This window comes from Mauremys mutica, chromosome 6, assembly GCF_020497125.1.
Source record: "Mauremys mutica isolate MM-2020 ecotype Southern chromosome 6, ASM2049712v1, whole genome shotgun sequence".
NCBI lineage: Eukaryota > Metazoa > Chordata > Testudines > Geoemydidae > Mauremys > Mauremys mutica.
In genome coordinates this window covers 4,851,886-4,877,335 of record NC_059077.1, presented here as the reverse complement: position 1 = coordinate 4,877,335, position 25,450 = coordinate 4,851,886, and the positions used below count along the sequence as shown (strand labels likewise).

Below are 25,450 nucleotides of genomic sequence, written 5' to 3'. Positions count from 1 at the left end.
TGAGGGAACTGAGATTGTTTAGCCTGCAGAAGAGAAGAATGAGGGGGGATTTGATAGCTGCTTTCAACTACCTGAAAGGGGGTTCCAAAGAGGATGGATCTAGACTGTTCTCAGTGGTAGAAGATGACAGAACAAGGAGTAATGGTCTCAAGTTGCAGAGGGGGAGGTTTAGGTTGGACATTAGGAAAAACTTTTTCACTAGTAGGGTGGTGAAGCACTGGAATGGGTTACCTAGGGAGGTGGTGGAATCTCCTTCCTTAGAGGTTTTTAAGGTCAGGCTTGACAAAGCCCTGGCTGGGATGATTTAGTTGGGTTTGGTCCTGCTTTGAGCAGGGGGTTGGACTAGATGACTTCCTGAGGTCCCTTCCAACCCTGAGATTCTATGATTCTATATGATCTATGGTAAATTTGTACCAATCTCTCCTAATTAAAAATTACTATATATGCATATGTGAGGGAAGAATGATAAACTAGACAAAACATTACAAGTTGACAAACTTTGGCTACAGACTATCATGCAGAAGCACCAAGTTTTAAACCAGAAACTTGATAAAACATTAATCTGAAATGTATGCTGTTGATACCGATATACTTATTTCCAACATCACTTCCTGGACAGCCTTCTGTAAGATGCTGGCACAGTGACAGTGGGCTGTAAGTTATTGTACTTTCTGTAAAGTCATGGTGTCATAGTAAATGAATTAAGAGAACAGCTTTATGGTGAGTAAAGCACATAGTTGCACATTAGTCACTTTTAAGATGTACTGAAAACATAACAGCCTTTGTGTATTACAAGCACAGCCAGCACTTCCTCCAAAGAACAGGGATTTTAAAGACTATCTTAAGGAACTGTTTCACTAGAACAAATAAGGTGAAACTAAAAAAACAAAACACACAAATAAAATGTTTCTCAACAAATCATTCTGTGTATGCCTTTCATACCACCCCAGGTATTTAAATCTGGGTAATTTCTCCTTCTCCAAAGCAGGAGGCAGATGTTAACTGCCAAATCTGCCACTCTTTCATTGCATGACCTTGGGCAAGTTACAGATCTAGTTTGTATTCTATTTATAGAACACCAGTCACCATAGTATCCTGGCAACAGCCTCTCTATGTGACTCAGTTTTCCCTTCCGCAATATATGAGAATAATGCTCACCTGCCTTTGCATAGTGTTTTGAGATCCACAGGCAAGAGGCACTAGGTAAGTGCTCAATTTTGTTATCCTGACTGATCTTGCAATGAAGTCATAATTCTGAGTTTGTGACATCAGGCAGTGGTCATGAAAGTGAACATGAGGTTACAAATATAGCATTGCACTTTCATTTTCAGGATCAAATAGAAAAGAGAGATGGCATGTAAAGCATCAGCTCTCCTGATCATTGTAATATTAAACTTTTACCCAAAAAAATGAATTTGAGTAAAGCAAAAAGTGTAAAATTTCTTTTACTCCTACTCTTTTAGGGTACGTCCAGACTACCTGCCATATCGGCGGGTAGCGATCGATTTATCGGGGATCGATATATCGCGTCTCATCTAGACGGGATATATCGATCCCCAAACGCGCTCCCCGTCGACTCCGGAACTCCACCGGAGTGAGCAGTGGTAGCGGAGTCGGCGGGGGAGCCGCGGACGTCGATCCCACGAGGTGAGGACGGGAGGTACTTCGACTTCAGCTACAGTATTCCCGTAGCTGAAGTTGCGTATCTTACATCGACACCGCCCCCCCAGTTTAGACCAGGCCTCACTGAAGTCCATTTGAAGAGTTAAAAATACATACACTACAAGAGTAATAACATTTCTTGCTTTCTTCAAAAGAGATTATTTTTGCAGAGGTAAGAGAGAAAAAAACAACACTAATCAATATATCATTTTGTTTCCAGGACACAAGATACACGCATCTCCTTTAAAATTACCCGGTACTCTGACTTTTCCAAGATTATGGACACCATTTTAAACAAACAGTGAGGCTAAGAACTCCCACCTTAAGGTCAGTTCATATATAAATATATCATGGTCTGAACTGATGACATAAAAAACCTTAAACATTAATTCTGTCACAGTGACTACTGGCAAGTAAAAAAACAGAATAAAATGAAATAAAATAAAATAAAGAGTCTGGCTGGAAATCAGTGAGCTGAGGTGACAAGGAGGAAAAAAGGAGACTGGAATTAAACCTGGTGCGTGAAAATAAAATATCAGAATTTAATGAGAAGCCAGAGAAGGCTGTAACTTTACACCGGAGACATCTCAAGCAAAAAAAGTTATTTAAAAATGTTGTCCTGGAACCCATTTACTCCATCATAAATGTAGTGACAACAAGAGGGATGAAGTGCAATTGGCTGCTTAATAGTTCAGAGGACAGTGGTGTCAACTTACAAATCATATATGTTGTATACAAACATTTCTCTTGATGGGATATACAATTTAAGGAGTTAGGCACCCAAGTGCCATGAAATTCAATGGGATTTGGCAGCGTAACAGGTTTCTTTGAAAATCGCAGCCTTTGTTCCTAAAGCCATTTTAGTATTATTAAGAGTTGAAGTATTTTAAAAACCCAATTTGACAAAGGCTCTATTTTTGCATTTCTTAGTTCGGACAATGAAAATCAATGTTTATACTTAGATTCACTTTCAAGCTTCCAGTGCTTCAATGTTCAGGTTTCAAATGAGCCAGGGAAATGTTTGTGCAAAACCAACTGTTTTCCTGTTTTTAAACAAGGGTATGGAAACATTATTGGATTGTAAATTGTTTTTATGAAATCTGAGACCAAAGTTTGGGGTCAAATCTAAATATGAAGTTTTTGATAAAGATTTTGCTGGGTTTTTTAAAAAACCATGTACGATTCAGAAAAGGGGGAAGTAGATGTGGCCATTTTAAAGTATAATTAGCCCAGTATTTCAACCAAATTTGAGACAATAAGGCCTGGGCCCTATTTTGTGTAGTGCTGCATGCCCTGAACTCATACGGGCTTCAATGAGTTAAGCCTGGTGAGGAACCTTCACCCGACTGGGCCTCAAGATGCTGAGAAATCTGAGCTCTAGACTTTCCTGTTGTCTCTGCCTCTGTAAATTAAACAGCTACCATGAACATAACTGTGGATGAATCAGTCCACTCTGAAGTCCTGTTTTCACTCATACATTTCTGTCTTCAGCAGAACATATTCAGGCTTCATCACAACCAAGGGTGAGGGGTTTGTGTGTTTTGTTTTTTAAAGTTTCAGCTAAGTCAGTTTATGAGCCATGTTTATGTGAGGTCACTTGGTCTGGCAGAGAAACCATGAAGTCTGCAGCTCAGATTTCTCAGGAAATTGAGGAGGCAATGGTTTCATTTTGTTAAGTTACAGAATTAATAGCATGTTTAAACAGCTAGCTATTCTTTCCTTCTTTTGGAATCTTACAAAGCCACTATGAGATTATTCCCACCCCCCCAAATCTTTTGTGGTTCATTTTATATCTGAAAAACTTATGCCCAAAATTTGCTGGTTATATTAAAGTTTACCTAATACAACAGCAACTTTCCAATGCTGATCCATACTCCCACACAAACTTAATAAAAATACATTTATAAAAAGAACCAGGTCACCGGCACAATGCATGTAATGCAGAAGATGATCTCATAACTTTAGACTATTTATGATCATAGTAGAATCAGAAGGCCCCAATTATTACTGTGCTAGGCATAATAAAGAACAAAAAACACCCTAGAGAGAGTAGAAGACAGCCATCATGCCCCCTGCCTGACTTTCTCTCTTCCTGTGTCATGTCATATCTAACCTAGACTGTAAATTCCTTTAGCAGAGACTTTGTTAATTTGTCGTCCCAAGCACATCTATGGTGACATATTAAAATTATTTGTTCCCTGCCCCAAAGTACATGAATCTGCATACACACAACAGAAATGCAAATCTACAAAAATAAACACACCTTTCATGCGTCAAGAATACAGAACTTGTTATTTTCCCTGAAAGTTGCCAAATCAACCACTCCCCTTTTTTGTCTACATGCCATAGCCAATCCAGTTTGTCCTCCTCTCACCCTGCACACCCCATTAGAGCATGTAGCTGTTATCAGAGAGAACAGTCTGGCAAAAAGCATGTAAAAGGTTTTATCCTCAGTTGCATCACTCTCTCCCCCATGTGAAATGTAGAGGGGAAAGCAGCTGCGATGGTCAGCTTTCCCAGCAAGGTCTCTGGGTGGAGGGGACTGGGAATACACACTTGTGCTGGACTCCAAAGTAAGCCTAGTCACTGAACACACCTTTTTTTGTTTACAAGCTAAAATGAACTAAGAAAAAAAAAAGGGGGGGGGACATATTTGAGGCTTCTAGACCCAAAATGTCACCCCATTTTCTCCTGTAGCCAACTGCATGTAATTTTTAAAAATGGTTGTCATTTTTTATTCTGCTGTCTTGGAGGTGGGGAAGGGGAGTTTGTTTACTGAGAGAAGTAATAAAATCAAAACTGGATATTCTGCACGCCTCTCATTGAGTGACCTGGCACTCATGAACAATCCTATAGAACACTGTGAGCACCAGTGAGGGAAACAAGCCACAGTACAGAAACATTTTAGGTAAGTTTCCAAGGAGAAACTGACATATCCTTTCAGTCCTTCAAAATAAAAGGTAAGACTCTTAAGATTTCCCTTCCTTACGTTTCTAATACCCAAAATTATTAGAACTGAATATTAACCATCTAATACAATTTTCACCACACTGCAGTCTGCTTATTTTTTTGCACTTCAGTTAATACAGATAAAATGGGATAGTTTGTTTCTACTTTCAGAATTTCACGCACTAGCCGAATTCTGCAATATATGAGCAGCAAATGCTTCAAAACAAAGTTTTATTTTAAAAGTGTTTTTGAAGTATTATACAATTTTGTAAAATACACGAGCATATTAGGTACCAAATACTCTGCCCAGCCTTAACTGCAGCACATACACAAACAATGATGGCCATCATTCACCATGCGTGCAACGGTAGTGATTATAAGTTGCACAGACATGGTTCAGGCACTTCTATCACTGTGCAGATGACAGTGGTAAAATGACTGAGCCCTGTCAAGAGCCACTTCCACTGAATTATGGATCTCTCTGTTTTGCCAATGCAGAGATGACCAACCAGGTCTCCAATCTGCAGCCACAGAAATTTGGATTTTGTTAAAACATGAATGCATCCTTTTGTTTTTAAATGCACGTGCATTTAAAAAGAAATAAAAGATGAATTCCACTCACCCTTTCAACTCAGCAGGAGTAATTAGAAACTCCCCACCATCAACATCACACTTAAATCCACTTAGTGTCTCCTTAACCTGTCCCCTTTTCAACAGCCTGAGAGAACAGTACGGCCCTGTCTGCACCCTGAAGGTCAACGGATTTAGGCTCAGTCAACTAAAGGGGGAAAATAAGTTCTGGAACAGATGAGCTCTCACCAAAAATGTGCAGGGAGACAGAGCAAGACCATTTGCCCTGCTATCAACCTCCTTTTGGGTAACTGCTAAGCTCCAGCACCTGAGCTCTGGTGGCACCACACACAGTTTGTCTCTCACTTAATGAACAAAGCCCCAAGCCATTTAGGGCTTTATAGAATAAAACCAACACCTTGAAATGCTCCTGACACAAAATGGCAGACAGTGCAGATGACCGAGCACAGGTCTAAAGCACTCCCTGTGAGAAGCTCCATGAAGCAAGTGAGCCTCCACATTCTGGTCTTCAGGTGTAGCCCCCATAAAGTGCATTGTAGCAATCTAACCATGAGCGGATACAAGCACTGATCATTGCGGAAGAGGTTCACCTTCTAGCCAAGGAAAGATTAAAAAAAAATTTTTGGTTCACTGCTGCTGTCTTGACATCTAGAAGCAGCTGGGAACGTAACAGAAGTCCCAGATTGTGAACCTGTGTCACAAGCAACAGGCAAAGTCTTCCCTTCGAAGCATCCAAACCAATCTCTCCACCCACTAAATTGCTTCCCCCAGGCTCATAGTATTACATCAATTTTATTTGGATTGAGATTCAACCAGCTAGCCCTCCCCCGCCTCCATATTTAGTTATCCACTGGATAAGATACTCATCTGCACCAACTGGGCCAAATGATACTGAAGTATAAGGCCAATGCAATTCTATTTATTTATATCACACTCATCCCCATAGGAATTAAGCACCCAAACTTAACATTTGCAACTGAGATCACTGACATGTGCAAGTCCCAAACTGCACCCCCAACTCAGGGACGGAAGAATGTGCAATCTAAAGCCAAAATGAAAATCTATTTCTGAAATAAATCTATCCCCCTTCAGACGTAAGCTACTGATCCCTGCTATACACTTAAAATTTAGATCAACATAGCTATGTCACTCAAGGCCAGGGTGGATTTTAAAAATAGATTTTTTTTTAAATCAAATCTGTTTATTTAAATTATAATAAGGTTTTCTTTAAAAAACAAACCCATTTAAAATGAAATCTGAAATTAATACAAAATATATGTTAAAGTCTAAACTTATAATATCTTCAAACAAATGGTTAAATAAAAAAAATGCTGAATCCATGAACCTCTATCAAAAACACTGAGTTAAAGGCTGCTTTTCTATATAAAGAAAGAATCGGGGGGAACATCTTGCTTTCAAGGTTAAGCTTTGTAAATATGGCACAATGTGTCATGCACTGTATTAAAGGCCTGATCCTGTGGACCAACAGACTGACAAAGTCATCACACATATTGGGACCTGGCCTCTGACTCCTGGAGACACCATCATGTATCTCATCAGGATCATCCACTGAGCCCATCTGGGTGGTCTCATACTCCTATTTTATAGCTTCTCCCTACCTGAGATCTGAGTGGCTGAGTTCTCAAATTATGAGCATCTGTGACTCCACCCACCATGGAAATTTATTCTCCAGCTCCTGGAAAAACACTGATCTGCCCACTACCAGGACCTTGCTTCTGGGCACCTCAAGTAAATGGTCTTGCTCTGTCTCCCTGCACATGTGCACAGACAGCAATACAAACAGAAATCCATCAATTTCTCAACCACCTCTCTCAATCTCTATACAAATAAAATACTGCAGTGCAAAAGGTATGTGGGTTACACAAGCAGAAATCTTAGATTATAGTTCTTTTGTTTTTCTGGGTGAGAGTCCGGGGGGGGGGGGGGGGCGGGAGAAGAGGAGAGGAGAGAACACTTCCAAGGCTGGAAGTTGTTTAAAAAAAAAAAAAACCCACCACATTTAAGAATATTTTCAATAAATTCCTGTACCTCTGGGTAAACAAGAAACACATGCCAAAAGTAAACAATGTGACAAAGGCAATGCTCCTCAAATGGCAATGACTTTGAAAATTATGTGGGCATGTCTGAACAATCTGGATCAGCTGGTTGGTAAACTTATTTTTACACCATTTTAATAGATGGACTACCATGTCCTACTATGCTAATAAATGATGATAGACTATTATCAGACATTTGCGTTTTGGGTGGATTACTTATGAATTTCAAAATGCTTGTGTTCTAAATATAATTAATTGTGGGAGTATTAATCAATTACATTTTTACCATTACTGCTGGACTTCTAAGATTATTTTAATTGTTCAATATAATAAACATCCTAATTTCCTGTTTAAAAGTAAAGTTTTATTAGGCGTTTATGAATTTTTACATTTAAAAAGTGTTTTCCCCCCAAGCTGTTCGGTATGTTGCTAAAGATAATAGAGTCAGATGATCTTATAACTTGGTACTAACAATTGTAGTAGGAAGAATCATTCATTTACAATTTTTTTTTTTATTTTTTTTTTTTAAAAGGCAGTGCACTAACCGTCAGTGAATGAGAGTGACTTTTGTTTACCATTTTGTTGCAGAGTCTGGCTTAGATATAAAGGGTTAAGAATGTCCATCATTTGCAATGTCTGCAATGTCTATAACTTCAGAATTATCTGCTGGTACCACCAGCAGTGCTGCAACTAAACATACCTGTATCAAAACAAAGAGCTTCTTCATCTTTTATGTAACAAAGTCTCCCTTTTGTCTTTTTCAGAATAAACATTTCATTGACATGGTTCAATCATTATGACCTGGCTAAGCATCACCTGGTAGAGCAGATATTGCTGGAAGGTTGCGGGATACCATGTTTGAGAAGGAAATTGAACGGTATGCAAAAAACACTGAAAGGGAAATTAGTTAATCTGAGTCTCTGATCGCTAGAGCAATGTACACAATGATCTAGTAACTAATGCTTGTGTGACAACAGAAGATGGGACTGTCTGTTTTACAAAAATAACAGATACATCAGGAAATGCACATACAGCAGAATACTAAAAAGTGGCAGGAAAAGCTCTGTGAACAAACATTCAAGTGTCAAATGCATAGCTTTGTCACAAACAATACTGCAAATGTAGCAAAGATGAGAAGAAATCTAGAAGAAGATAATGAAGGGAACCTGAAACTTATAACACATGGGTGCAATGGCCATTTGGTATAGGTTTCAGCTAACGACTTGACTCCAATAATACAGCAAACTGTTGTTGAAATTGCTAACACTTCTATAACCACCATTTCATTTCAGCTTCACCGAAGAGAGCAGGAGGATACAAACTAATTCTCCCCAAGATGTACAATTGAATTCAGTGGTTGAGTGTTTTGAACAATTTATTAAGACTGGCCTATTTTGATAATTTGTGGAGAAAATCATGACAAAATAGATGGAACAATCACAGCCAAAGTAGTCAACACTGGACTAAAGAAAAAATGTAGAAAATATACTGAAACCTATTTCCATAGCCTTGGACCAACTGCAGAAAGATTTCTGTGGTTTTGCTGGGGCTGTTTAAATTTGGAAAGAACTTCAAGAGACACTGAAGAAAAAGATACCCAACAACAAAGTTAAGTTGCAGGCATTAAAAAAAGCAGGTGGATCAAGCACTTGCTCCACCTCATTTTCTTACCAATATTCTCAACCCAATGCACTAAGGTAATCTGCCAAACTGCTGAAGAAGATGCTGCTGCGACATGGGTATCTAATAATCACTCATCAATCATGCCAACCAGAATGTCAATGCTGGAGGTGACCATTCAAGCAGTACATGTTTGCTGATGTTTTTAAAAAAAAGAGTCACATCACTGAACTGGTAGAAGTTACTAGCTAAGCACCCGGAACCAGAGTCTGTTGAAGTGCTAAGCCAGCTTTCGACAGCAGTAGCCTCTCCTGCAGGCACAATAAGAATATTTTCTTCTTTTGGACCAATACATTCAAAGTTGAGATATCAACTGGGAGTTGAAAAAGCAGGAAAACTTGTCTCTCTCTTCCAGTCTCTGAATAAAAATGAGCAGTGTGGGAGATGAGATCTACTAGTTTAAAAAGTCTGAATGACAGCCTAAGTAATTTAGGAGACTGTCATCTCATTTTCTAGGGACTTAGGTGAGCAGGAACTTAAGCTCCAGTCACTTTCACTTAGGCAGATATGAAAATGTTCCCAGGCTGACCTGAAATAATCAGTTTAATTCACTGACTACAATTAATCCCTATGTTCCTTTAATAAATCATTTAGCTGTAAATGTGAAACATGTTTTGATAAGAGAAATTGATGTATCCACAACATTTAAGATTGTTTTTTCATAAAAGTTGTATATGCTGTTATATGTTTAATTACATTCCAGTTACCACTCTAATGCAACTTGTCACAAATCGTGAGCAGAGTTAATTACATAAGTAGGCAATATATGATTCACCATTTTCTAACATACTAAAAATATACAACTAATAAGAATCTGAAAATATTAACGTAAACAATTGCTTAAATAAATATGGTTATAGTGTTCCCTCCTAAGTAGCAAAAAAGATGTACCAAATCTTGTGCAAAGGATCCATTTAGTTGTGAATCAACATGTTTTAATGGTTGTATCTACTAAGAAGAATGCACCTTTCTTTAGAAAATAACTGAAGTACATATGGAAAAGCTGATTTAAATCAAGGCTTTCCACTTGGTGATTTAAATTGCCACTTTAAATTGTCTTGATTTCAATCAGTCCACCCTTTTCAGGGCTGTGAAAAAATCATACCGCTGAGTGTCATAGTGAAGCTGACCTAACCCCCAGTGTAGGCAGCAGGCCAATGGAAAAGTTCTTCAGTCAATCCAGCTACCACTATTCAGGTACAACAACTCCTACATCGATGGAAAAAACCCCTTCTGTCAACGAGGAAGTGCCTACACTGCAGCACTCCAACTGTGATGCCCATAGTGTAGAGAAGCCCTTGGATTGTAAGCCACATTCTGCCATCACAATTACAAAGACTTCAACGGCTGTATTCTGGAATTACACCACTGCAACACAGCAGAAATTGGCCACAATATAAGAAAGATTCACATTTTGCTGAAACTGGTCAAGCAGACAGCTATGCACAGTACAAGATTTAAGATCAAGCAAAATGTGGTTCATAAAACTTCAGAGAAAACAGCCAACAGCCATTTCCTCCATATACAGAAAAAAGTGAATGTGATAAATTATCAAGCCAGTCAGATATGTTCTTACCATATTTCAGTTTTAGAGTTTTTAAAATTTGCAACCAGTTATTCATTTGTTCCACTACACATGACTATAATCACTGTGGCCCAAACAGTATTTAGATCTAGTATAAAGAATCTAAAATAAATATTTATCAAAGAAGGATCTTAATCTGGTCTCTAGAGCTCCTCCCTCAAATAACTACTTCTAGAAACAATCTCTTAGTCTTGAGAAATGCAACTAAAATGTTTTAGATGAAACCTATTTTTCTCACAGTAAAATTGCAAATAGATTCCCTTCTACACAGTGCCATGGAGCATATTTGGGAATACACTCAGCTGTAAAATCTGAATTTTACAACTAAACCATACGGCTGCCTAATGGAGTAAGAAAAGGATTTTTGCCATTAAACTGGATAAAAATGTTTATAACCTGGATGGCTCAAAAATGGAGATGAACAAAACAAAAATATTTTGCATTTCTTAAAATAACCACAGTCTGAATCTTAAGAGCACTGATAAATGTTGCTATGTATCCCTCCCTGTGCAAATTTGAAGTAAACTGAGTTTTCAGTAGGATAAAGCAAAAACCCTGCAATGGTCACTTAGGATGAAGTTTTTTCAAATTAAGTTCCAGAAAAGATCAAAGCTCCCTCAAAAAGGGAAACACTCCACTGGATTTTAAAGCAAGCTGTTACCACTTCACCAGGCTAGTGATCTCTCCAGCTGATCTGCTAGAAGACTGATTTAAGAAACTGAAAGAGAAAGGAACCGACTGTCAAATTTACCTTCAAAACACTCTGCAACAAGTGCTTCTAGCAGTCTTAACTGAAGTGGTGGGACAAAGAGCATACAGGGTGGGAACAACTCCACCCACAGGAACCACATGCAAGCAGCTCAAATACCCTGCCCTGAGGAGTTTACAGTGTAAAGAGAGAATATTAAGAACAACAAAAATGCGTGCGCACACACATCAAGAGAGATGGGAAGTGATGAAAAAAATGATTGAATCATGAGGTTTATCACTCATAGCAATTCCACAATTCTTATTTAGACCTTTGGGGGAAATTAATGATTTCAGGGTTTTTTCGTGCATGAGGCTAGCTCTTTAAGAACGGATAAGATTACGTCACTCAACATAACCATAACTTGGGTCTTATCTTAGTCATAGTGTGTATGCTTCACTGTATTGAGAAGTAACAGAAAATAAAGAATTTGGGAGAACATATTCCTGGAGTAGAGTGGAAGAGCCTTCAAGGAGGACTGGAAGTTCTAGCTAGCTGTTGACATTAAATGTGGGTGGAGAGGAGGACTTTCATATTGGAATAATATGGACAGGGTTTTTCTGCATTTCTTTTGCTATTATTAAAGGTTTGTGCCTTAATAAAAGGCTTCATCTCAGCCTCTCATCCTTCCCACCATGAATAGGTAGTAATGTGTTCATGTTAATTAAACAGAAATAAGTATAAGCAGCCCTAAAACTGGGCTTTACTGAAGAGCAAGTAGGATATGATGGGCTCTGAAGGAACAAACACCTTTAAAAACAAAACAAAAAAAAACACACAACTTAAAAATGTGTTAAGAAAAACTATGAAATAAAAATGTGAACATTTTCATGTCATCTTCCATCCAATGATTTCAACACACCCTCGAACTTAAAACTTCACAGCCATCCTGTGTTGGTCCTCATGACCCCATTTTTGCAGGTGGGTAAACTGAGACAGAGAGGGGTGACGTGACTACCCAAGACATAGAGAAAGTCTGTGGCAAAGCTGGGAACAGAAGCAAAAATCTTTTGAATTCCAGTCTTGTGCTTTAGCCACAAGACTGACTATAAAGAATTGGTTTCATGATAAAGTAAGGTATGTTTACAGGTTTAGTCCATTCTGAAAGTCCTGCCCCAAGTGTAAGACTAGTAACATTCTAGTCTTTGTACAAATACTAAACAATAGACAGATAAAGGTAATAATTGGAGATATACCCATCTCCTAGAACTGGAAGGGACCTTGAAAGGTCATTGAGTCCAGCCTCCTGCCTTCAGTAGCAGGACCAAGTACTGATTTTGCCCCAGATCCCTAGGTGGCCCCCTCAAGGATTGAACTCACAACCCTGGGTTTAGCAGGCCAATGCTCAAACCACTGAGCTATCCCTCCCCCTCCCTGATAAAGTCTCCCTAAAAATAGCAGTTTGTATGTCTGCTGTAAAAATCCACTAGTCTTAGACAAAGTCTACACTACAAACTTACATCACATATAACTACTGAGCAATGTAGTTGTACCAACCTAATCCCCAGTGTAGACAGCGTTATGTCAATCGGAGGGCTTCTCCCATGAAGATAGCTACTGCCTCTTGCAGAGCTGAACAACATATGCAAACAGGAAAAACTCTTATCAGCGAAGCACTACAGTGAGGCTGCTGCAGCATTTTAAGTGTAGACCTACCCTAAAACTTGAAATATCTCCTGCCTAAACATCCTGCTTTTAAATAGCAAGTTTCAAAAGAATTATTCAGACATTTTTAAAGTTAAATAAACTACCAAACTCCTTGGTTTTGTGTGTAAGAGTTTTGCACAGGCTTAGATTATGTGGTAATATTAAAAATTTTGTTAGCTCTAAAAATAAGCAAGAATTGTGTAAAGTAATAATACTGAAAATTCATCCTCAACCCACAGCAATGTGAGGAGGGGGGTGGGGGTGGAAGACAGAGGAGGCTGGCCAAAAGCATCATGAAGTAAACAAACAGCTGGCCATCATTTCTGAATTTCCTGGATTTTGTCTTTATTGTAATCATAACATTTTTAAAGGTCATTTTCTGTACTGATAAGCTAAAAAGGCAGTAACTAGTATGAAGTGGAACACAGCTTTCACAACCACTTCTGGAAAAGTTAGCAAATATAAGGGGCATTATAAACACCAACTTTGCTCATCTGCCCCCAATTATACATTATCAGCATGTATTTACACTAATTACTACAGCACCTGCACGTAATACCTCAGGAGCACAAAACACCACCTCCAACACTGCAAACTGATTTAGTCTCAATTGCTCAAGTTTTATAGCATAAGCTTAAAAATAAACACTTTAAACAAAAGTTAAATCAAACCACCATACCTGACTGGGGCTCCCATATAAATACAGGGCCAGTCAGGTAAGAATCCAAACCCAGATTCCACTGGGGAATATGATATGACCAAGGGAATTCCTAAAAGGAGCTGGTAGATATTAAAAAAGCAAGACCTTTCCAAAGGCTGATTTGATGCCATTTGTTGTGAAGGGCTCCATTTCAATGGAAAGTGCTGCACCTCCCGTCCTGCACATCCTCCCCTCCCTTTCCTTCACTCACATCCAGTTCCAATTTCTCTCCTTGAAAAAAACAGCTGCTCTCACACCAGGAGGGCCCCTCCATTTCACCAGCCAACACCACCCCAGAGGCTATTGCCTTGATCTTCTGCTTTATTATAAGCATTCATCATTTACTCAAATTAAGATGACTAGGGGACAGATTGCTCTTTGGTGACAAGGGGAGGGGAGGGCTAGTCCCCTGAGTCACTTACAGTGGGCTGCAGGGACAGGCAGGGTATGCACACACAACCCTTGGTTTTTGTTTTACGGGATTTTCCTGTTCCTCTGAATATAAGCAAGATGGCTGCATGTGTCCACACTCAAGAGGTTAACATACCTAGAACATAGAGGTTTTAAACCCGGTTCATTTCTAGTCTATTCATAACAGATATTAAACAGCATTTGCAGACATTTCAGTACCAAATTTTTAGTTCTGAGCTGATTTCAGACCCGAATGCACTCAGATCTGAAATGACAGCAGTTCCCTTTCTATACCCAGTTCCCAGCAGAGGGGCTTACACTTTCCTGCAGTAATTTTCTTCATCAACAATAGCAATGAATGTGAAGATTTGTTATCTAAACATAAGTGACTGAACCCAGGAGACAGCACAGCCCTGGATGCCAGTTTCCCAGCAGCCAAGCAACATCAGGGACAAGGGAAGACTGGGTGGGGAGCGTTGATATAGAGATGATCATTCATCTTCTTGTCCTCATGCAACCTACTGTTGCTGTGAGGAAGAAGGTATTATGGGCGGCCCTTTCAATGATCACAGCCACATCTGACTTGCTACCTCCCTCACAAAATAAGAGGGGAGCACCCAGAAAGCAGTGGAAGAAAAGCAGCATGGAAACCACACACAATATCCAGTTCAATAATAATTCACCCTCCTCTTCCCTGCAACAGCTCCCCTTCAGCCTGCACTAGAATCAGAAAAGGGACCAAAGACACACCCTCTGCACAAACCCTACCCTCACTTTGAAGGTACCAGAGACCTCACCAACAACCCCGACCCCACCATGAGCAAACCTCAGACATTCCAGGCAACCCTGGCATCCTGTGAGGGGACTGGACTGCTCCCAAAAAAGCGCACACCAATACACACACAGAGAAGCAGCAGGGAACAGTGGGGCAGCAGAGGAAAACGGGGGTCCTTGTCACAGTAAAAAGAGACAAGAGGTCAAGGCAGACAGGAGAAGGGGGGGGACAATCAGAGACCCCTCTCCTTGACAGCCATGGAACAGGAGAGCCAGAAATCTGGTGAGAGGGAGAGACGACCAAAACCCTCCTTTCAAACCTGTGAAGACTGACAGTAGTAATCTGTATGAAGAAGAAACCAGATGCCCCTCCCACACTGAAAATGGATGTGGAAAGAATAAAACCAGTTTGCAGGGGGAAAGAGCCCTGCAGTTCTGCTTTTTCTCTCCCCCGCTTCATGTAAGAGCACTAGCCTACACTCTCTGACCCCCTTCCTATGCCTCTCACTGGGGAAGAGAGCTCTGGAAGTGTAGGACAGAGTCCCTTCCCCCAAGTGAAAATCACAGGGGTTGGGGTCCCAAGGGAAGTAAGCCAGAGCCCCCTCCTCCACTGAGAGGCATAGGGAAGATGGGGATTAGAGGATTTAGGCCTAGTAAGAGGCCCAGGGTGGGGAGGAATAGGCCTGACACACTCAGCCCTCAGTTTTAGCCAAGATAGTCAGAGAGGCAACCCCACACTCTGGGTATCCCTAAGTCTCTATCAGATGCTAGGACTGGACCAACAGGGGATGGATCACTCAATAATTGCCCTGTTCTGTTCATTTCTTCTGAAGCATCTGGTACCAGCCACTGTGAGAAGACAGGATACTGTGACAGATGGACCATTGGTCTGACCCAGAATGGCCTTTCTGATGTTCTTAGGGGAACCACCAGAAAGGGGTGTGTGGGGAAAGGGCTGACAAAGGCTTCTGACCTCCCAACCGTGAGGTAAAACTAGGACCTGGTAGTGAAGACGACTAGCAATGCTGCCCCCTCGAGTGAGAGGGGACAACAGCCTCCCCCAACCTTACAGTGGGAGAAGAACCTGGGAAAAAGGAGACTAGGGCTCTCACTACCCTAAGAAGAGAGACAGGGAATTGGGGGGTGCAAGAGATTATGAGGAAGGGGAGGATGGCGTCCCTCAGACTAGGAGGGCTTGATTCCTCCAAACCCAGTTTGTGGGAAGAGATGGGGATGTAGCTGCTCCTCAGGCTCCCCTAACTCTTCTCCCCCACCACCCCTTGAGCATCAGAAAGAAAGGGGGAAACTAGAGCTCCCTGCCAGGTACAAGGAAGAAACAAGGGAATGTCGGGCCTGGAAACAAAAGGCCTCCATGAGCTGGGGGAGAGACCTTCTTGATCAACTCTGCTCTCCCCGCCCCCAGACTCTTGCCCCTTTCCTTCTCATTAAGATGGGAAGGAATGAGGTTCTGGTGACCTCCTCTCCCCCGACCCCAAGCTCCCTCAAACTAGAAGGGTCCCTACCCTCCTGGGAGGGGGTACAATGGTGAAGGGGACTCTGCTCTCTCTCGGGGGGGGGGAATGGGCAGCAAGGGGCTCTGGCCTCTTGGGGGGGGGAGGAGATTGGTGGCGAGGAGGGGGAGAGGAGACAGGCGGCGAGGAGGGGCTCTGGCCTCTCGGGGGAGGGGAGCTCTGCCTTTTCTCTCTCCAGGGGCAGGGGAGATGGGTGGCGAGAGGGGGGAGGAGACAGGTGGTCCCCGCTCTCCCCAGAGAAATGGGGTGCTCTGCTCTCTCCGGGGGGGCGGGGAAGAAGACAGGTGGTGAACGGGGGGGGACCCGCTTTCCCCAGAGGAATGGGATTGTCTGCTCTGTCCAAGGGGGGGGGGGGAGAGAAGACTGGGGCCTCCCTTCACCACCTCTCTTCCCAGAGGAATGGGGCTCTCTGCTCTCTCCAGAGGGGCTCTGCTCTCTCCAGGGGGTGGGGGGAAGAAGATAGGTGGTGAAGGGGAGGGGGCCACTCTCTGCAGAGGAATGGGGCACTCTGCTGTTTCAGGGCAAGGAGAGAAGATAGGTTGTGGGGGGGGTGTCCCTGCTCTCCCCAAAGGAATGGGGTGCTCTGCTCTCTCCAGGGGGGCTCTATCTGTCTCTAGGGGGGGAGAGAAGATAATCATGAGGGGGGTCCCCACTCTCCCCAGAGGAATGGGGCACTCTGCTCTCTCCGGTGGGGGGGGCGCTGCTGTCTCTGGGGGGGAAGAGAAGATAATCGTGAGGGGGGTCCCCGCTCTCCCCAGAGGAACGGGCGCTCTGCTCTCTCCGGTGGGGGGGGCGCTGCTGTCTCTGGGGGGGGAGAGAAGATAATCGTGAGGGGGTCCCCGCTCTCCCCAGAGGAACGGGGCGCTCTGCTCTCTCCGGTGGGGGGGGGCGCTGCTGTCTCTGGGGGGAAGAGAAGATAAAAGTGAGGGGGGCCCCGATCTCCCCAGAGGAACGGGGCGCTCTGCTCTCTCCGGTGGGGGGGGCGCTGCTGTCTCTGGGGGGGAGAGAAGATAATCGTGAGGGGGGGTCCCCACTCTCCCCAGAGGAACGGGGTGCTCTGCTCTCTCCAGGGAGGCTCTATCTGTCTCTAGGGGGGGAGAGAAAATAATCGTGAGGGGGGTCCCCACTCTCCCCAGAGGAACGGGGCGCTCTGCTCTCTCCGGTGGGGGGGGGCGCTGCTGTCTCTGGGGGGGAGAGAAGATAATCGTCAGGCGGGTCCCCCCTCTCCCCAGAGGAACGGGGCCCTCTGCTCTCTCCGGTGGGGGGGGGGGCGCTGCTGTCTCTGGGGGGAAGAGAAGATAATTGTGAGGGGGGTCCCCACTCTCCCCAGAGGAACGGGGCGCTCTGCTCTCTCCGGTGGGGGGGGGCGCTGCTGTCTCTGGGGGGGAGAGAAGATAATCGTGAGGGGGTCCCCGCTCTCCCCAGAGGAACGGGGCGCTCTGCTCTCTCCGGTGGGGGGGGGCGCTGCTGTCTCTGGGGGGGAGAGAAGATAATCGTGAGGGGGTCCCCGTTCTCCCCAGAGGAACGGGCGCTCTGCTCTCTCCGGGGGGGGAGGGAGCGGGGCGGATGGGGGGCTCCCAGCGGGAGGGGAGGGGCGGATGGGGAGGGCTCTGCTCCCCGCCCCCAGCCGTGCCCCCGGCGCTGAGGGAGAGACTCTCTCCGGGTCTTCCCTCGGGGACGGTGCGGCCTCCCCCGCCCCCTCGGTACCGTCTCCATGGGGGCTCCGGTCTCCCCGCCCCACGGCCGGCCCCGGGGGGGTCAGTCCCCCACGACCCGCTCCCTCCCCCGGCCCGCTCGTTACCTGCCCAATGTGCTCACAAAGCAGCAGCAGCAGCGGCGCCCACCACTGTCACGTGACACCCCCCCTCCCCCGGTGCAGCGCAACGCCGCGCGGCCTCTCCCCCGCCACGTGACCCACGGAGAGCGCGCGCGCGCCGCCGAGCGCCGTTCCACGCGACCCGGCGCGCCCGTCCACCCGCTCTCCCTCCACGTGACGGAGGGAGACAAAGACGCTCCCTCGGCACGTGACCAAGGTTTCCCAGCGAGGCGGGGAGCGGGAAGGGGAGTTGGCCCTGCCCACAGAAGGGGAGGTGCTTAGCTCCTCAGGGGGCGGGGCTTCGCGTTCCAGGCGGAACAGGTACCGGCACCGGCTCTAAGGCAGGGGGCGCTCAAGCTCCGGACTGGGGAGATTGGAAGGGAGCGGGAGCGGGGCTGTAGGGGAGGTCAGCCCCCTGGGGGGGGTAAGGGCTGTAGGGGAGGGGGAGGACACCCCCCTGGGGTGGGGTAAGGGCTGTAGGGGAGGGGGGGGTCAGCCCCCTGGGGTGGGGTAAGGGCTGTAGGGGAGGGGGGGTCAGCCCCCTGGGTGCTCGCTGGAAGGGAGGGGGCTGTAGGGGAGGTCAGCCCCCTGGGGTGTGGTAAGGGCTGTAGGGGAGGGGGGGTCAGCCCCCTGGGGTGGGGTAAGGGCTGTAGGGGAGGGGGAGGACACCCCCCTGGGGTGGGGTAAGGGCTGTAGGGGAGGGGGAGGTCAGCCCCCTGGGGTGGGGTAAGGGCTGTAGGGGAGGGGGGGTCAGCCCCCTGGGTGCTCGCTGGAAGGGAGGGGGCTGTAGGGGAGGTCAGCCCCCTGGGGTGTGGTAAGGGCTGTAGGGGAGGGGGGGTCAGCCCCCTGGGGTGGGGTAAGGGCTGTAGGGGAGGGGGAGGTCAGCCCCCTGGGTGCTCGCTGGAAGGGAGGGGGTCTGTAGGGGAGGTGGATAGATGGAAAGCTGGCTAGATCGTTGGGCTCAATGGGCAGTGATCAATGGCTCCGTGCCTAGTTGGCAGCCGGTATCAAGCAGAGTGCTCCAGGAATCGGTTATGGGGCCAGTTTTGTTCAGTATCTTCATTAATGATCTGGAGGATGACATGGACTGCACCCTCAGCAAGTTTGCAGATGACACTAAACCGGGAGGAGTGGTAGACATATTGGATGGTAGGGATAGGATACAGAGGGACCTAGACAAATTAGAGGATTGGGCCAAAAGAAATCTGATGAGGTTCAACAAGGACAAGTGCTGAGTCCTGCACTTAGGACGGAAGAATCCCATGCACTGCTACAGTGGGGGGAGGGGATAGCTCAGTGGTTTGAGCGTTGGCCTGCTAAACCCAGGGTTGTGAGTTCAATCCTTGAGGAGGCCACTTAGGGATCTGGGGAAAAAATTGGTCCTGCTAGTGAAGGCAGGGGCTGGACTAGATGACCTTTCAAGGTCCCTTTCAGTTTTAGGAGATTGGTATATCTCCAATTATTACCTAGACTAGGGACCGAGTGCCTAGGCAGCAGTTCTGCAGAAAAGGACCTAGGGGTTACAGTGGATGAGAAGCTGGATATGAGTCAACAGTGTGCCCTTGTTGCCAAGAAGGCTAATGGTATTTTGCGCTGGATAAGTAGGAGCATTGCCAGCAGATTGGGGGATGTGATCATTCCCCTCTATTCAACATTGGTGAGGCCTCATCTGGAGTACTCTGCCCAGTTTTGGGCCCCACACTACAAGAAGGATGTGGAAAAATTGGAAAGAGTCCAGTGGAGGGCAGCAAAAATGATTAGGGGTCTGGAGCACATGACTTATGAGGAGAGGCTGAGGGAACAGGGATTATTTAGTCTACAGACGAGAAGAATGAGGGGGGATTTGATAGCTGCTTTCAACTACCTGAAAGGGGGTTCCAAAGAGGATGGCTCTAAACTGTTCTCAGTGGTACCAGATTACAGAACAAGGAGTAATGGTCTCAAGTTGCAGCGGGGGAGGTTTAGGTTGGACATTAGGAAAAACTTTTTCACTAGTAGGGTGGTGAAGCACTGGAATGGGTTACTTAGGGAGGTGGTAAAATCTTCTTCCTTAGAGGTTTTTAAGGCCCGGCTTGACAAAAGCCCTGGCTGGGATGATTTAGTTGGGAATTGGTCCTGCTTTGAGCAGGGAGTTGGACTAGATGACCTCCTGAGATCTCTTCCAACCCTGATTTTCTATGATTCTATGGGGTGGGGTGGATGCAGGGGTGAGCTGGAGCCGGTTCGCACCGGTTCGCGCGAACCCGTTGTTAAATTTAGAAGCGGTTTTAGAACCGCTTGTTAACTAGCTTCCCTGCGAGGGAAGCTTTGATGGGCTCTGCCTGGGAAGCCTGTAATTCCTCCTCCCGGCCGCCGGGGGGCGCTGCGCTGTGCTGCGAGAGCCATGTGAGCTGCCTCCTGGCCCTGTTGCTGCTCCTGCTCTTTGGACCTCTGGCCCTGGGGCTCCTGCTGCTACTGCCTGTGAGTCCCCGGCTGCGTCCTGCTGCTCCCAGCCCCCCCCCCCCGTGTGAGTATCTGCGCCCCTCCCCCGCCCGCAGCCACCCACAGCCAGCCCCTGCCCCACCCCCTGCCCCCAGCCAGCCCCTGCCCCACCCCCTGCCCCCAGCCAGCCCCTGCCAGCCCCTGCCCCCAGCCCCCCCGTGTGAGTGTCTGCGCCCCTCCCCCGCCTTCCCTGCCCACAGCCAGCCCCCTGCCCGCAGCCACCCCCCAGCCACCCCCCTGCCCCACCCCCTGCCAGCCCCTGCCCCCAGCCAGCCCCTGCCACCCCCTGCCGTCCCCTTCCCCACCCCCTGCCCCCAGCCACCCACAGCCACCCCCTGCCAGCCCCTGCCCGCAGCCACCCCCAGCCACCAGCTGCCCCCAGCCAGCCACCAGCCACCCCCTGCCCCCAGCCAGCCCCTGCCCACAGCCGTCCCCTTCCCCACCCCCTGCCCCCAGCCAGCCCCTGCCCCCAGCCAGCCCCAGCCAGCCCCTGCCCCCAGCCAGCCCCCAGCCACCCCCTGCCCCCAGCCAGCCCCTGTCCACAGCCGCCCCCCTGCCCGCAGCCAGCCTCTGCCCCCAGCCACCCACAGCCAGCCCCTGCCCACAGCCGTCCCCTGCCCCACCCCCTGCCCCCAGCCACCCACAGCCGTCCCCTGCCCCACCCCCTGCCCGCAGCCACCCCAGCCACCCCCTGCCCCCAGCCAGCCCCTGCCCACAGCCGTCCCCTGCCCCACCCCCTGCCCCCAGCCACCCACAGCCAGCCCCTGCCCCACCCCCTGCCCGCAGCCACCCCCTGCCCGCAGCCACCCCCAGCCAGCCCCAGCCACCCCCTGCCCTCAGCCAGCCCCAGCCACCCCCTGCCCACAGCCAGCCCCTGCCCACAGCCGTCCCCTGCCCCACCCCCAGCCAGCCCCAGCCAGCCCCTGCCCCCAGCCAGCCCCTGCCCACAGCCGTCCCCTGCCCCACCCCCTGCCCCCAGCCACCCCCAGCCAGCCCCTGCCCCACCCCCTGCCCGCAGCCAGCCCCTGCCCCCAGCCAGCCCCTGCCCCCACCCCCTGCCCCCAGCCAGCCCCTGCCCCCCCCCCGGCCCCCAGCCAGCCCCTGGCCCACCCCCAGCCAGCCCCTGCCCACTGCCACCCCCAGCCAGCCCCTGCCCCCAGCCACCCACAGCCAGCCCCTGCCCCCAGCCACCCACAGCCAGCCCCTGCCCACAGCCAGCCCCTGCCCACAGCCACCCACAACCCCCTGCCCACAGCCGCCCCCTGCCCCACCCCCTGCCCACAGCCACCCGCAGCCGCCCTCTGCCCGCAGCCACCCCCTGCCCCCAGCCAGCCCCTGCCCGCAGCCGCCCCCTGCCCCCAGCCAGCCCCTGCCCGCAGCCGCCCCCTGCCCCACCCCCTGCCCACAGCCACCCGCAGCCACCCCCTGCCCGCAGCCGCCCCCTGCCCCACCCCCTGCCCACAGCCACCCGCAGCCGCCCTCTGCCCGCAGCCGCCCTCTGCCCGCAGCCACCCTCTGCCCGCAGCCACCCTCTGCCCGCAGCCACCCTCTGCCTGCAGCCCCTGCCACAGCCACCCCCTGCCTGCAGCCAGCCTCTGCCCACAGCCGCCCGCAGCCACCCCCTGCCCACAGCCACCCGCAGCCCGCCCGTCTGCATCACCTGCCCACAGCCAGCCCGTGTCACTCCCTGCCTCCAGCTAGCCCTGCCCCATGCCCCTATCTGCAGCTAGCCCCACATCCACTGGTGCCCTGCAGGTCCCAGGGCAGTAACCCTGCACACCTGCTTTAATGAGGGGGGGGCAGGGAGCAGCTGGGACCCACACATGTGCACACCCTAGAGTGACCAGACAGCAAGTGTGAAAAATCGGGACGGGGGTGAGGGGTAATAGGAGCCTATATAAGAAAAAGACCCAAAAATTGAGACTGTCCCTGATCACCACCCACACATGTGAAACGGAGCTCATTTCTAGTTCAGCCCCATCTTTTTAAAAAAGAACTTTAGGTAGGGTTAAAATACATCTGTATTTTCCTGGACATCTCAGGCTTTTCGGTTCTTAATCACCTCCTGGGAAAATATGGACGTATGGTAACCCTATTGGTACAAAAAATACATGCTGTCGCACATCCCTTAAATCAGAACTTTTTATAGGGAACCCGTTGTTAAATCAGAACTTTTTATAGGGAACCCGTTGTTAAGATTTTGGCAGCTCATCACTGGGTGGATGGAAAGGAGGGGGAGCTCTGGGACGGCAGAGGGGCTATATGGTAGAGAGAGGTCAGCATCCCGGTGAGGGGGGCTGGAAGAGAGAGGAAATTCTGGGGCAGGGGAGATGGGAGGTCAGCACCCTGGGGTAGGGGTAGGGGCTGGAAGGGAGGAGGCACTTCCATCAGCACCCTCTAAAACTGGTTCGGAAAGTTGGTTTGATGTGAAAATTGTCACACTTATTCTGAAACTTCTTCACCGTTTGGAGACGATCCATTAAATATTTTTGAGCTATAGGTCATTTGAAAAGTTCACCTGTTTTCAAAATTGACATTTGTTCTTTGTTTCCCTTTAAGTCCTTGTCTACTTACATTTAAACAACTGTAACCCCGCCCCAAGCGCTGGCTCTGTACTCCCATTGGCTAGGAACCGGCCAATGAAGGTGGGGGTGCCTGCAGGCTGGACCTGCTGCTGGCCGCTTCCGGGGTGCAGCGCAGTCCGTGGTGCCAGGACAAGCAGGAAGTCTGCCTTAGCACCCCAGCTGTCTGGGAGCCACCTGAGGGAAACCCATGGCCCAATACCATGCTTGAGCCCCCCGCCCAAACCCAGAGCCCCTTCCTGCACCCCAAACCCCTCATCCCCAGAGCCTGGATCCCCAGGCCTGATCCCCTCCCACACTCCTACCCCAGCCCTGAGTACCCCCCAAACTGGAGCCCCCTCCTGCACCCCAAACCCCTCATCCCCAGCCCCACCCCAGAGCCTGCATCCCTAGGCCTGATGGAGGGGGGAGATGGAGTGAGTGGGGCGAGGTAGATCCTAGGTTGCCCTTAAATTCAAAAAGTGATCTTGTGCATAAAAAGGTTGGAGACCCCTGCTGTGAAATAACACACAAATTGTGTGTCCATACTGGCACTGCACTCACTGTGGTTTGTAGCACTGAGACTTCTGGAGGGTACATCCCATGGTTCTTTGCACTGCAGTAAGCAACGCCACTCTATTAATTCCTTCCCAATGAATTATGGGAGAACTTGTCTGTCCTTTCTGGGCACTTGGGGGGAATTGTGGGACGGCTTTGGGGACTAGCGGTACTCCAGTGGAGCTAGCCTGCTCCCATCCCACAGAGAACCAACTTTCTAATCACACAAAACTGAACACACTTGCCCCACCCCTTCTTCAAAGGCCCACCCTGCTCACTCCATCCCCCCTCCCTCCATTGCTTGCTGTCCCCCATACTCACGCTCATTTTCACTGGGCTGGGGAGGGTCCTTTTTTGATCAGGTGTTCCGGTTGAAAACCAGACACCTGGCAACCCTGTGCAGAGTAGTCGTGTTATCAGTGGAAGAGTCACACAAACTCAAGTTTCAGCCTGATGGGCCATCCAGTTTGAGTGAAAAAGCACCATCGCATTCAAGCTAATGGTTTTTGTGTGTGGACAGGACTTGAGTTAGGGGCGACACTTGAGTTATAACAGTAGTTAACTTGGCTGTGAACAGACAAGCCCTTAGAAAGAATATAAGATTTTCTTCCATACCTGATAGTAATAGAGCTCTCTTCAGCACAAGTAGTGGAAACTTGTGTTTATGGTGGTGAACGGCCAAATTCCAGTCTTGGTCCTGCAAGTGCTTTTTTTATTTAGGGAGAGACAGTTAATGGTGCAGTGCAGTTCCATTAGAAAGCTGGTTTTTGTTGTTGTTGTTGTTGTTTTGGGGGGGAGGGGCGCCAACACTAGTAACTTCAAAAATGAATTATCATGGTTTAAGATGTTCAGAATTGGGTCTCATTGACAACTGGAACCTTCTCTGAATATTTGCATTAAATTACATGCTTTGTTTGAAGGTTAAAAGACTTTCCTTTTGGAAATATTTGTGGAGCCTGATATTTCTTGGTGTTGTTCATGCTATCAAATGCAGTCACGTTACGTCACAAAGTTCAAACTATAGGTAAATTTTGACACTGTCTTGGGTAAGAGACAATTTTCAAGGTCAATAGTGGAGAGGAAAATATTTAAGAAAATGCTTTTGTTTGAAAACTAGACATAATCCTCCGTCAATAGAGAAAAACAAACACGGCAATGGAGAATTTCCTTCTCAGGCTCTAAACCAGCCAGAACTAGTTTTCAGAAGAAAAAGGAAATATCAGCATCTGGTGACTACTCCATCTTCTGCATCGCTCTGAAAATACCCCTTTGGCCTAGGAGGAAGGTGTACGCGTTCATTTTTCAGATGAAGTAAGAATCAGCGTTAAAGTGACTTGCCAAAGGTTATAGAGGGATATTGTGACAGAGCAGGGAACTGATTTCAGGTGGTAGAAACCTTTTACACTCTGGGGCACACTGCCTCTTTTACAAATTGTTTTACATTTCTGTAATTAAGCCAACTGTATAATACTTGTAAAATGTGCAAAGACAAGGGAAGTATGTCCATATTCATCCTACTGGACATTGCCGCAGCGTTTGATACCTTTGATCACCAAAATGTCTGTCCACGCACCAGCAATCTGCATGTCCTGAAACAGTTCAATTCCTTCCTCTTAGACTAAATCCAGAGGTTCACTGCGAGCAACTTTCTCCACTTCTAAATGCCTCCTCTTTGGAGTCTCATAAGGCTCACTTCTC

General features: G+C 47.7%; 2 long non-coding RNA genes across 3 annotated transcripts in view; both read left to right on the top strand.

The window, feature by feature from the left end:
• The first annotated feature begins 1,118 nt into the window (after positions 1-1,118).
• Positions 1,119-12,020, top strand: LOC123372547. Of its 2 annotated transcripts, XR_006580337.1 has the most exons (4): positions 1,119-1,203; positions 1,883-1,989; positions 8,024-8,136; positions 8,552-12,020. It is a non-coding gene; the product is annotated as an uncharacterized LOC123372547 (long non-coding RNA). The 2 variants fall into 2 exon arrangements; XR_006580336.1 differs by having other exon boundaries at positions 8,024-12,020.
• A 6,179-nt stretch (positions 12,021-18,199) lies between these two features.
• Positions 18,200-25,450, top strand: part of LOC123372548 — a 38,992-nt gene continuing 31,741 nt past the window's right edge. Inside the window, exon 1 of the long non-coding RNA XR_006580338.1 lies at positions 18,200-18,473. This is a non-coding gene — a long non-coding RNA (uncharacterized LOC123372548). The remainder of the gene's footprint in view (positions 18,474-25,450) is intronic.